Source organism: Leuciscus leuciscus (assembly GCF_965113295.1).
Source record: "Leuciscus leuciscus genome assembly, chromosome: 2".
Lineage (NCBI taxonomy): Eukaryota > Metazoa > Chordata > Actinopteri > Cypriniformes > Leuciscidae > Leuciscus > Leuciscus leuciscus.
Genome location: NC_138726.1, coordinates 8,844,032 through 8,857,427, shown reverse-complemented (window position 1 = coordinate 8,857,427; position 13,396 = coordinate 8,844,032). Strand labels below are relative to the sequence as shown.

The following is a 13,396-nucleotide window of genomic DNA, read 5'->3' as shown; positions in this document are numbered from 1 at the left end:
TTCCAGGGTTTTTAATAAACTTGAGCAAGGTTTTTGTAAAATAACCCCTTAAGAGACCCATGTGTAAACCATATATGGATGCTGCATTTTAGACACATTTCCGCTTGTAACTTCATGAAACATGCTCCAATTGTGGAAAATGACACATCATTATTTACAGCAGATGCTTACAATTAAAAAGAGTCCAAACTCAACATAATCCATCACTCAGAACTAAAGATAATCCTCATGGAGTTCTAAACCACAAAAAATCCACTGATTCACGTAGCCTAGCAAGGTAGCTTAGACTTGGCCTTTTTACTCGTATCTTCATGAAACATTCGCCGATCATGAAAAATTATACATCGTTATTTACAGCAGGAGCTCACGATTACAAAGAGCCCAAACTTAATATATTCCATCAATCAGATCTAAAGATATTTCCTCATGGCGTTCTAAAACAAACAATACCTCAGACGCGCCTATCCTAGTATATACTCATGAAGCACTCGCGTTTGGTTTTCACTTATAACTTCACAAAGCATGCACAGATCGTAGAAAAATGCACATCATTATTTTCAGCAGACTCTCACGATTAAAAAGAGCCCAAACTCAGCAAAATCCATCACTCAGATCTAAAGATATTCCTCGTGGGAGTTGTAACACACGAACCACCACCGGCGCGCATAGAGCGTTTATTATAGATGTAGCACTTGTCGCGTTTTAACTCATAACTCAATGAAGCATGCATCAATTGTGGAAAATGGCACATCATTATTTACAGCAGATTGTTAAGATTAAAAAGAGCCCAAACTCGCCATAATCCATCACTCAGATCTAAATATATTCCTTATGGCGTTCTAACACAAAAAATTCCACAGGCGGATCTATGAAGTAGCAATAGCAGTGATGCGATGTTGTTTTGATGTGACGTTTCAGCTCATAACTCAATGAAACATGCATGGATTGTGAAAAATCACACATCTTTATTGACAGCAGATTCTCACGATTACAAAGAGCCCAAACACAACATAATCCATTGCTTTGATCACGAGATATTCCTCACGAAGTGATGCATACTTGGCTAAAAAACAAGTCTCTCATCCTCCCGGGGTGCAAAGTGTTTTCCAGTTTTCCCGGAACCATCCGTGCTCGATTTCAAACGTGGAATAACACAAAATATGTATCATATTAAAGCTTAGAATCTCAGCTTTTTAATGCATCCAACCACTTCGATCAACTCTGAACGAGTGCTGACTAGTCTCTCTCAACCGGAGTGTACCGCCCGTAGACGCCCCACAGGCGCCACCTAGCTGCGAAAATATTAATTATCATATTTTTCCAAAATATTGCCTTGATTCAAACAAAATTGGTGTCATTTGAAAGCTTAGAGTCTGAACTTTACAGTGAATGTAGCCAATTCGAAAAACTCCTAAGTACTGCGGAGTTATTTGTTGATAAATAGAATATTTTTTTTCATAATCTATAAAATAGTTTTTTGTACTATGTACTGCAATGTGTCAAAAACATCATACATCTCATGAAACATTCAAAAATCATTGAAAATTGCACTTAATTTTTTACAGCATATTAATACAATTCAAATGAGCCCAAAATTTACTTAATCTATTGCTTTTATGACAAGATTTTCTTCATGGTGAAACAATTTTAAAAATGCCCATGAGGGGGCGTCAAGGTCTCAACAAAAAGGCTATCTTGGTTCCAAATGCTATAACTTTTGATTGCTTTATCCAATCACCACAAAATTTTATCCAGATGCAGCTCATATATAGAGGGACTTCCCCAAAAAAGAATTTTCCTTCTACCTTATTTCCTTCCTGAGTTATTCCATGTCAAATAAGAAAGATATGCATTATCATTATAAAAATTATATATATTTTTTGTCTTTTATCAGCAGTTTCTCGGCAGGAGAATGTCCAAATGTAATGTAATGTATATTTTCAAAAAATTTGAAAAGTGTTCTTTCAAACGATACCTACCTTTAGAATCTCCTTGCTATAGTTTTGAAGTTATGAGTCTTTAGTTTTGTGTATGTCACTAAGAAAACTCATTTTTTTTATTGCCTTCCAAATGTGTGAGGACTTAACAAAAAGGCTCCCTTTGTTCCAAGTGCTGTAACTTTGGATTACTTTATGCTATCATCATAAAATAACGATCCAGACGCAGACCACACATAGGGGAACATCACAAAAAAAGAATTATTTTGCCACCGTATTTCCTTCCTGAATTATTGCATTTCAAATAAGAAAGATATGTAAATTATTAAAAAATTATATTAATATTTTTGTCTTTTATCAGCATTTTCTCAGCATTAGATTGTCCAAAAGTAATAAAAATTTATATTTTCTAAAAATATAAAAAGTTTCCTAACAAATGATATCTACCTTTTGACTCTCCTCTCTATAGTTTTGAAGTTATGAGTCTTTACTTTTTTGTGTGTCACTCAGACAAAAAACTCCAAAAATGGCCTCAGGGTTTAAGGGGTTAAACTGTGCCAAGTCTTCAATAGATGAAATGATAAAACAAATGTCTTAATGATCATTTTAAGATGTCCTATATTCGGGGGATGGATAAATCGCGATACAACCTAATATGATTAAACTTCAAAAGGCTATGATTTCATTAAAAAAAAAGAGCGCTGCATTTTGCAATGTCAGAAGGCAGTGTTGTTGTGCGTTCTACAGGCCCACGCAACAGTGTTTCAGACTGCAAGGGGATCATTTGAAGGATCATCCCGCAATGGTATAGACATTTCAAAATAAGAGTCCCGGAGTATTTCGGGCTTGTTTATAATTGTCACATTGTGGGTTTTTTTCTTTTTGTTTTTTGTTTTTTTGGTTACACAAACTATTTAAGTTAATTTCTGTTTAATTCATAGTAAACTATTGTAATTTCTTGCTGGGATGCTCCCCCACAGGAAGAAAAAACTAAGAACATTATTTGACACATTATTCAATGTATAGCCTAGATTTTCCCGCCAGTAATACCGCTATCACCGGCAAGGGCTTTTAAATCACTAATTTGAAGGTGAAAGTAAAATGCGCACGTCCGCACTGGCATTCATTCTAGCGGTGCATAGCAAGCGTTTTTAATTAATTCCTATGGAAGTTGAGCTTCCATAGATATGAACCGAAAACGCTTGTGCTGTTCTGCTCGCTCCGCGCACTGTTATTAATGCCTGTGCGACCATGCACATTTTAGTTTTTCTTTGAGCGTCAATTCGGGGTGCGGATTGCTTGAATGGTGGGTTCATTTGTCTATTATTCTAAATGGAAAAACAAAACAGGACAATGACAAACTCGCTTATATAGGCGCTTTTACATTTTGCTTTGAAACCAAATCTTCCACCGTCATCTTGTCAGTCAAGAGTGAGGCCAAATGGGTGAGGTCAGGTGAAATCTGACTCCTGCGTTTCTCGTTCGGCTCACGCTTTAAGCAGAGACGTTCAGTTTTTACTTCTAGTGTCTGTTCTCTAACTGAACTAAACGATTTTATTACTATAACAAAAACAAAACGACGGTGGGGGTGGTGCCGCGGTGGGCAACTGATGTAACCAGTGTTGTGGCTCAACACCGACTATCGCAGCAAGCCTAACTAGTATCAAGGTTATTATAATTTTCTAAAACTATGGCAGTTAGAAAGACAAAGACTACTAACTATAGCTAAGGTTAGAGTACACATTTTTCATGCATTTGCTCAGCAGATATGAGTATTCAAAGATATTTTAAGAAAATGCTTTTTTTTTTAAATGAGGAAGGGAAGATGGCACTACAGGTAACTTAGCCAGCATTAGTGTTTAGCCTGAAATGGCAATGAGTAAATGCAACAGCCTTTATTATGTCTCACTTAATTTGACGTGAAATTACAATAGAGGTCAACAATGAAACGAAATGCAGAGACAAAACTAAGATTCAAGCTTGTTCTCTGTTCCAGTTGTTCAGTGATGCTGTTGGCATAGTAGTGCGAGTGCTGAGGGAGAAAGTTCAGGTCAAGTTCGGCAGCAGGTCAAAGTTTAAAAGAAGCATAGTTCCAAGTGTCCCATTCACAGAGAGACATTTTGACAAAGCAAGGAGAACTCTACCATTTAAATGCTGTAATATCAATACATTTTAAAACCTAATTTTCAATGCATAATATATGTAATCAAAATGAATTTCATTATCAAAACATTGTTAAAAGTCACACTTTATTTGTTGTTTGTCACATGTAGTAGACCATTTTTGTGCCATGGATAATAGGAGGATTTTCCGCCCGGCTACCACTGCAAGTATGTTTCAAATGATGTAAGTTTTGTATGGTTGGAGATTTGTTGCTCTAAAGAAGCATTGAAGCAAATGTAAATATGGTGATTCAGTAATTGGTTGTATAGCCAATTTGATTAGTTGCTTGACCTGCATTGCCATTCTCATTATATTGCTGGTCTGAGCAATATAAAGGTCTCGCCATACCATGCTAAGAGAGGCCATATCAAAAACCATTTGAATGTGGAAATGGTTGTTTATGGTGATGTCAGAACTAGTTATGCACTTAAGGGCTGAAACCAGAAAATCCAGTTACTCGCCTGGCTGGTCCTTATCTGTGGGGTTTGTTTGACACATTTTACATAAAACCAATGTGCACATTCTGTAGCTCTTGCTTTCTTTATAAATGTGTTTTATCACTTGAATGTACTGGAAGATAAGATTTGACTAAGATAAAAAAAAAAAAAATTGTCATGTTAAAGTCAGCATGAAACAGAAGTTGCGATCGTCCTATTTTTTTTTTCTGTGAATTTTCTTTTGATGTAGGGCTGCAACAACTAATCAACATAATCGATTATTATCGATAGTGAGAAAAATCGACAACAAATTTGATTAGACTAGTCGCGTCTGCACGCTGTTCTCAGAAACCATCAGCCAATCATGTCGCTTGACGGTAGTGAATAAGTGTTTACTGCGTCTTGCCCTCTCGTGCTTTGACATGCATTTTTTTTTTTAAGTTGTTTAATGCCTCAGAATGCAAGTTATGTGCTGAGGAAAACATGTCAGTGGCTATATCCTTATCTGTAAATATTAGAAAGTCCCGCGAGTATTTACATTTAGCGTATTCTGACAAGCATCTTGTTAAACTTCAGTGTTACAAGAACAGGAACAGGCAAAGCGCCGGCGAGTCGTGCACCTTCACATTAGTTCATTAGAAATAGTACAGATCGCTTGACGAAGAGCAAAACTCTCAAGCGCTCAGAGCGAGTAAATATATCTATGCTAAACTTACTCTTAGCCTCTAACACACACACACACACACACACACACACACACACACACACAGGCGAGTAAAATCTAAGAACTTATTAGCCAATGGCTAATGATAGACATTATTTATCATTTAGTCGCATATGCGAGTGATTTACTCGTACTGTACAGGGTTGAGATGGCTAATTTGTGGTAATCCCCTGTCCAAATGAACAGCGATGGGGAGCTTAGTGTGGTACGTGTGGCACGCCTGTGGAAAATGGGCAAAGACACATTCTTTCTGTTGTGATTGTACTCGCCATCCACAGGCCATTGGATTACTGCTTGCTGTTTGTCCCTTGTGGTGCCGTTTCAGCAGTGTAGGTCGCTAATTTACAAGCGGTTACATGTGCTTGAACTGCAGTTTCTTTTTTTTCTTGCTCTCCTTTTTATGCAGCTAGTTGTGAATGTGAAGGGCTATTATGTGCACGTTTGCTGTGCCTTGTTTTCAACTGACGCTTTCAGTTCCCCTAAAGTTCCCCTAAGTTTATTATAAGCTTTTTTTATTTTTTATTTGGTTAGTCAGTGTAGTGATTAGTCTTAACTAAGTGCAAGAGTCTTTTAGTTAAACTGCTAGTGCTTGTAGGATTAAGGTAATTATAGCCTTTACAGAGGAAGCAGGTTATCTACTGGATGGTCTGACCTAGGGATGGCTCGATACCACAATTTTGGTTTCGGTACGATACCAGAACCTAATACCTCGGTATCGATACTAAATCGATACCACAGGTGACAAATAACCGGCCTCAAAATTTAAGTGAATTGAAACTATTTTATTAAAAAACACTGCTTGAAACTCTGCAGTACCGAATATGCAAACAAAAAGTATCAAAATGTAAAAAATTAAAAATAAATTAAAAAAAAACAGTCAGGGAACATACAGTAGCCTAGGTTAAATTTTGATTTTGGAAAGAAAAGAAAAAACCTGAAATGATACAATTAAAATAGGTTAATATCTATAATAATAAATTAATATAGAATAATAATAGAATAATGAAATGACATGTTAACCATTAGCTGTCAACAGAGAATTATCAACATTCATAGCATTTATTCATCTTGGTTTGAGTACTGTTTGGGTTCATATTAGTTTAATGCATTGCATTAAGTAGGCTAATGTTAACATGCTAAACATGTATTAGTATATTTAAATAATAATTACTGATTGATCTAGATTAATACATGTTATAAAATACTGTTAGGTCAGGTTACCTAATGAATGTTGACAAATGTAGCTTAATTGTAAAGTGTTATTCTAACATTCATATTAGTAGCCTAATATCCATATTACTACTATTACTCTTTCTCTCTCGGCTGATTCCTAGGGGTCGCCACACTAGCAATTTTACTAGCACTAATACTAAAATGAATATTACTAATCTCTTTATTCATTCAAATTCAATTAATATATGATTGTTTGAATGTGCAAAAATTATGAGACCTAAACTTCATTGGTTCTAGCGTGTCATGCAAGCACATTTGAGCTTTCGTGTTTACCGTATGATATTTAATTGATATGCTCTTATGTATGTGCGCTGATCAGTGTTGTGAATAGAAGTCTAAATTAAATCAGTTGAATGATGCTCACCTGTCGATCTCTGAACTCTTTGAACAAGTCAGGATGAGCAAGTGACAAGTGCTTAGCCAGACTGTGTTGCCTCCCGTGGCTAATTTAAAGCAGCGTTTGTAGAGTGGTGCATTGAGGTCTGTTGCTTCACCTTTCTCATTACTTTTGTAAGCAAAGTAATGCTATATTTCACTCCTACTGCTCTCTTTATTTATTAATTTCGGGCGTGTAGAATCATAGACAGTATGTGTAGAATGAGCTTCATCTGTTTGATCCATCGTGTTCCTCCGTTGTCACGTTTGCCGGTTTTGCGTGACCCGCGTCAGTTTGGGTAGCGCACTGCCGCCTAGCGGTGAACTTCGAAACAGCAGCGCATCAAATACCGAATTGAGCAAAATTATGATATTGTACCGTTTGAAATATAATATATACCGGTATTTTTGCAGTACCGGTATACCGCGCATCCCTAGTCTGACCATTATATGACCAGACGCCATGTATTAAGCAGGGCTAGAATTTCGGTGGCGGATTGCGGGTTTTGTGCATAATTTTAATCACTCTCGCAGGTCTCGCTCTTATAATGTGGGAAATTTCAGCAAACATTTATTCACTTTACCATGTAGGTTGTATGAGTAAATTAATCTATACAGATTTTTTTTATACAGAGAACTTTCTGCGAGATGTAATTTCACAAACCCTCTCTCTCTCTCTCTCTCTCTCTCTCTCTCTCTCTCTCTCTCTCTCTCTCTCTCTCTCTCTCTCTCTCTCTCTCTCTCTCTCTCTCTCTCTCTCTCTCTCTCTCTCTCTCTCTCTCTCTCTCTCTCTCTCTCTCTCTCTCTCTCTCTCTCTCTCTCTCTCTCTCTCTCTCTCTCTCTCTCTCTCTCTCTCTCTACTTGAAATCAAATCGCAATAGACTAGTGTGTGTGAATATTAAACCTCAAAAAGACTATTTAAATAATAATCCTGCATGTGGATGAATGGTGTAGACCAGAGCCGTCACACACACTGAAGCACGTGTGATGCTCGCGCTGTTTTTTGCCTATGATGTTTTATACACGAATGCATGAACTTTAGCTCCAGACTCTAGATCCGCTCTGCACTTTTTAAACATTTAACCGCTTCATTTGAGTAGGGCTGGGACGGTATGGATTTTTTCTTACCGCGGTTGAAAAGCAAGAAATTACCGCGGTATAGCGGTAAACCGCTTTAAACCTCAACCCCCCTCCCCACAGTTTTTTTTTTCTGGAACAAACATGGCAATGATAATCTCAGGTACTGTTTATGTGCTTTATTTAATGTTAAAAGCATGCAATGTGACTTTGAATATCATTTAGTGCTCCAGCTTTGTAGCTGTAAAAGCAAGCAACAATGGATAATTCACCTCAGATCTTGAAATTAAACAAATGGAAACAAAAACTGTGAACATACAAGTGTATTCTTTGACAAAGATTGTTTTAGTAACTCAGTAGCCTATGTATTTTTAATAATGTTTAAATGGTGTAATATTTGTGAATTTGATTATGTAGCCTACTTATCCATTTTCTTGCAAGTGCCGTCAAGATTACTCTCTGGTGCTGTGCACTTGCTGCGACTCTGCGAGGGTTGACAAACCTTCACGTGAGAGAATTGTGTTAAATAAGCACGCGCAATTAAAAGCTGAGGTCCTGCTTTTGGGGCTTCAAATTATAGGCTATAAGACATTTGCAATATAATTGGGAGTCTGCACAGGGTGTTTATTTTGAAAATTATTTATTTATTTATTTTTTTGGTGCGGCTTGGACGCGGCGTCCGCCGAAAATAGACTAGGCGCCTATATTTAGCGAAGCGGCGCGGAGAGACGCTTCTGAAACGCCGCGTCGTGGCTGGTGTAAACACAAGCATTGACTAGAGTGGGCGCGATCAGCACCGGTAGCCGCGTCGCAGCCGTATCGCGCCACAGAGTGTAAATAAGGGGTTATAGTCAATAGCCTACGAATGGAATGTTATTATGTGTCATGGAACATTGCGCTCCCCAACTTGCGAAAGGTCGGATTTGCTCCATCTTTTGACGATAAGTTTTGCATGTCATTATAAGTAGTGTTGTCAAAAGACCCGGTACTTCGGTACCAAGTCGGTACAAATTTTTTTTTAAACGTCACGGTACCAGGTTTTCTCAAACCCGGTACTTGATGCGCGTGCATGCCCGAAGCGCGTGCAGTTGCGTCCTCTTCATAAAAGCGCTGATGGCGATCGGCGGCGGTGCTGCTGCTGATGTGGTGCTGATGTTTTTGCGCGTGCAGATACGTTATTTCAAATGGCGCGCGGCAAGTGCGCTCATAATAGAAGCGGCGCGCTCGCTTTTCCATGTGCGTTCATGGATGTATAGCAACGACAGACGCCACGGGAGTACAAACGCTTGTGCGAACTGCGCTCTCCATGACGACGAGGAAGTGTGACATAGGCCTATTAATTGATTTCTTGCCCTTGCATTAGCTTTACTACTAGATATATTTATGGAGATGAGAAATAAAAAGCCGTCATTAATATCAGTCCGTCAGAAAAGCAGTTATAGTCTTATTCTTGGCTGGATAACTCTTAGCAGGTTTAAAAAGCCCTTTTAAAGTTAAATATGAATACAGTTTTGGATTAAATAAAAGTATAGTCAAGTCAAATAAAACATTTTATCTCCTGTATAGTTTGGTAATGCTACAATAAGATACCATTCATTAACATCACTTAATGCGTTATCTAACATAACATTGAGTGAACAATATATTTTTACAACATTAATTAATGTTTGTGAATGTTATTTAATACAAAACACTTGATTGGTCATTCATTGTGCATTAAATAATGTTAACAGAAATAATGTTAACTTTTGATTTTAAAAATGTATTTTTAAATTAACCCCTAAAGGAGAATAATTGCGACAGTATAGCCTATAACTATTGTTTTTTTTGTTAGGTCATTTTATCTAATGTTATCTAACAAATGGAATCTTATTGTAAAGTGTTTTTAATACTACAGTTTCCATCTTTGTGATATACACTTTAATATAATTATGTAAATTTAATCTAAATTAAGCTTTGGTACCGAAATTGGTACCGAGAACCGTGGATTTTCACTGGTATCGGTACCGAATACTGACATTTTGGTACCGTGACAACACTAATTATAATCAATGAATCCATGTCATTAGACACAACGTGAACACATGTGAAGGCCAGTGTTTATTTATTTTTTTTAATTGTTTTTGCGGTGGTGACGAGCTCAGACCCGTGGTAGGCGTCCCAGCCCTACATTTGAGAGAAACTGTCTCATGTCATAAACACAAATGTCTTCACGCCAACCCGTCAAAATTTGAAACCAATTGTTTGGTTTAACTTGACAGAAATATATTACTGTTGTACAGTAGAATTTTTAGATGTGTCTCAATGTAATAATAATACTAACACTAATACAAAAAAATTATCAACTATTTTTGTAAGGAATAATCACAATTTTTGTTTTAATTTTAACAGTAAAGCTCATTGTGCAAAGTTTGTTTCATTTCATATGATTAAAATAAATTAAATTCATGTTTTATTTTTCATTTGATTACCAGAATAAACACAATACTGAATTTGTGTGAGGAAAAAGAAAAAAAAGATGAAATTCATTAGGGCTGTTCCGAATACCATTTTTTGAGCTTCGAAGCTTCGGTAGTAATGAATTCGGTAGGCTCTCTCTAATAAAGGCAGGAATCTCTGTGTCTGTATGTCCGTTTGCATTTTGATTATTTCGAGAACCGTTCATCCAATCGACTTCACAAGGGAGTACAGTGTCACATTTGGTGCAATATAGATGGACACGTGAGACGTGACATTCAGAATGAATAAACTTTTAGTAAACTACAGAACAGCGCGAGCGGGAAGCGGCGCACCTCACGTGGGCAGGGCTTATCTGCTCCGAGAACGGACACGCACTAGTGATATTAAACGCGCGCACACACACAGGTCTGTTAAATTAAGCAATATTTTTAAGGTAGTCTAATTTTTCTGACTAACAAATTACTGACACAGTAAAGGGTAGATTTAAATAAAGAAAAATGAAATTTAAATAAAGAAAAATGAAATTTAAATAAAGAAAAATGAAATTTAAATAAAGAAAAATGAAATTTAAATAAAGAAATGAAATTTAAATAAAGAAAAATGAAATTTAAATAAAGAAAAATGAAATTTAAATAAAGAAAAAAACGAAATTTAAATAAAGAAAAATAAAATTTAAATAAAGAAAAACTAAATTTAAATAAAGAGAAATGAAATTAAGTTAAATTAAAAACTAGATTAATTTAGATTGATGATAACGGGTAAAAATGCTAATACATTTTGTTTCTATTATTCTATTTTCCACAATGTCAAAGCAACGCAGCTTAACCCAAAACAAGCTCAGGCATGCACTTCGGTCCATACACACTCCGCTGTTCTGCGCTCTAGCCACAGAACACTCCCGTTGCTGGAACAGGCGTCGGTTCTATTTTTAGCATGCACGCGTTTTCCGCGTGGCTCGAGCCGCGCCTGTGTCTCACGCAGGCAGTGTGCAAACTCCAACCTGTTAACATGGCAGCCGAAATAAAACCGGACACACCACGCAGCCAGTGTGTCGCCGGCCTGCGCGAATGACAAACGTTTCGCGGGGGATCCCAGGTGTGAAAACCCAACCCCAAAAAACCAAATATTCGAATGTCAAATTTTCGAATCGAATACCAACCCACCGAACGAATATTCGGGTCCAGCCCTAAAATTCATAGATGTTTTTTTTTATGTTGTATAAGTTTCATGATTTAAATTAATCAGACATGCTTTTTAATTTTATGGTATAAAACAGGTCTGGCAGAGAGCTTTATTACTCAACTTCTGAAGGCTATGACAACACCACGTATCCGTAACGCCCGCTGCGCGACACTAGTAGTTTCTACCACCCCCCGGAAAAAAAATCCTAGGGGAAACACTGATATCGTGTGTCTGTATATCTATATCTAACTATATCTATATCTATCTCTTTGAAAAGGTCTCACATAGCAGAATACAAAACGCATAATTGTTTCAGGTTGTGACCAAACTATAGCAAGTATTTGTATGAAAAATTGCTGCTGATGCACACAACAGTACACAGATTAGGCTTTTGTTACGTTTTGCCATTTAAATTTGCGAAACATCAGTAAACCATAGTAAAACATGTCTTTATTTTCAAACAAGCCCCAACATAACATGACACGTAGATCTTGAGAAAATCCTAACGGAGGGAAAAGACATGCTTATTTGGAGGCGAGACATGCTTGCTTCCAAGATCCGATGCATCACAATTATGACACAGCATCGTTTGAAACTTCAACCAGTGGAAACTGGATCTTGGGTGAGGGTGGGTATAGTGGTTTGGGACAATGTGTGGAGTCCAATCAGACAGTCTTACAGCTGGAGTGCGCTTGGATTGGGCCGATTGCCCTGATTGATAGGTCTTGATTTACCGTGCACCGTAGAATAGGAGCACACAGCTGAATCAGCGCTGGAACATCATCGTTCATCAACCAGATCTTATTACTTGTTACTTATTCTATGTAATTATACATATTTTTATGCTCCATGGCGTTTACACAAGTAGTTCAGTAAAACTCTCTTGTTTGGAGAGGGTTTTTTGTAGATATCGACCGATATTTAATAATTTTTTATTATTTTTTTTTAGCAATACCAATTATTTGCATGTTTATGTGCCCGATAACGATATGCAGAACCGATATTTATTTGTTTTATTTCCGTTTTTGACAATAACAACAGTACTGAACTGAACAAACTACTTGTAAATACTTATTTAACGCCTTTTAAATACTGTAATTTCTCTCCCTCCTTACATACAAAACAAAACACACTAATCAATAAATAGTCTTAAAGAGTGCAAAAAAAGTGTACTGTCACTAAAGTGTCTTTTTTAAATAAAATCTTTATAAGGTAAATGAACAGGTAATGGATATATGTAAATATTCTATGTAATAGAATATATAATTCTAACAAATTAAAAAAAGCATAAAACACTGAATTAAACATTACCGCTGTTGCATTTTTATTTGTAACAGCGTATTAACAAGTCGAAATAAATTTACAAACTCTAATGTTTTCAAATGGAGAACATGAATGACAGGGGAGTCTATCATCTCCCTATAAATAAGCATTCGTTTTGAGCGGAGTGAAGAGAATGGAACACGCCGGAATACGTAAACATTGTCCGAAAAAAAATGGATGATGAGAGTCCATCTCATCTGGCATGTTATCAGAATTATTAATGTTTTTGTCTAGATTGTGAAATGCCTGCTGACAGAGCGCTGTTTTTATCTGTGCGTTTACACAACATCTCTCCCGGAGATAATTAATTTCCACAGAGCTGTAATTATTTAGACATTTATTAGCTAAATAAATGTTATATAGTAGTCATTAATATAATTTAAGGAGTTTTAAACAAGTGCATCTTAAGTTACATACGGTGGCCATGCTGAAGCATCTGATCATCAAACCAGTGAGTGAACGGCACTATGAACACGACTTCACGA

At 36.7% G+C, this 13,396-nt stretch overlaps 1 protein-coding gene and 1 long non-coding RNA gene across 5 annotated transcripts in view; one reads left to right on the top strand and one right to left on the bottom strand.

The window, feature by feature from the left end:
* usp10 (ubiquitin specific peptidase 10) overlaps positions 1 to 13,396 on the top strand; it is a 45,604-nt gene that overhangs the window by 8,312 nt on the left and 23,896 nt on the right. The window lies entirely within an intron of this gene.
* LOC309492392 lies at positions 2,975 to 9,559 on the bottom strand. 2 transcript variants are annotated; one of them, XR_014203525.1, is made up of 3 exons: positions 7,731 to 9,559; positions 7,314 to 7,564; positions 2,975 to 5,913 (listed from the first exon to the last, which is right to left on the bottom strand). It is a non-coding gene; the product is annotated as an uncharacterized lncRNA (long non-coding RNA). The 2 variants fall into 2 exon arrangements; XR_014203526.1 differs by having other exon boundaries at positions 7,314 to 7,558.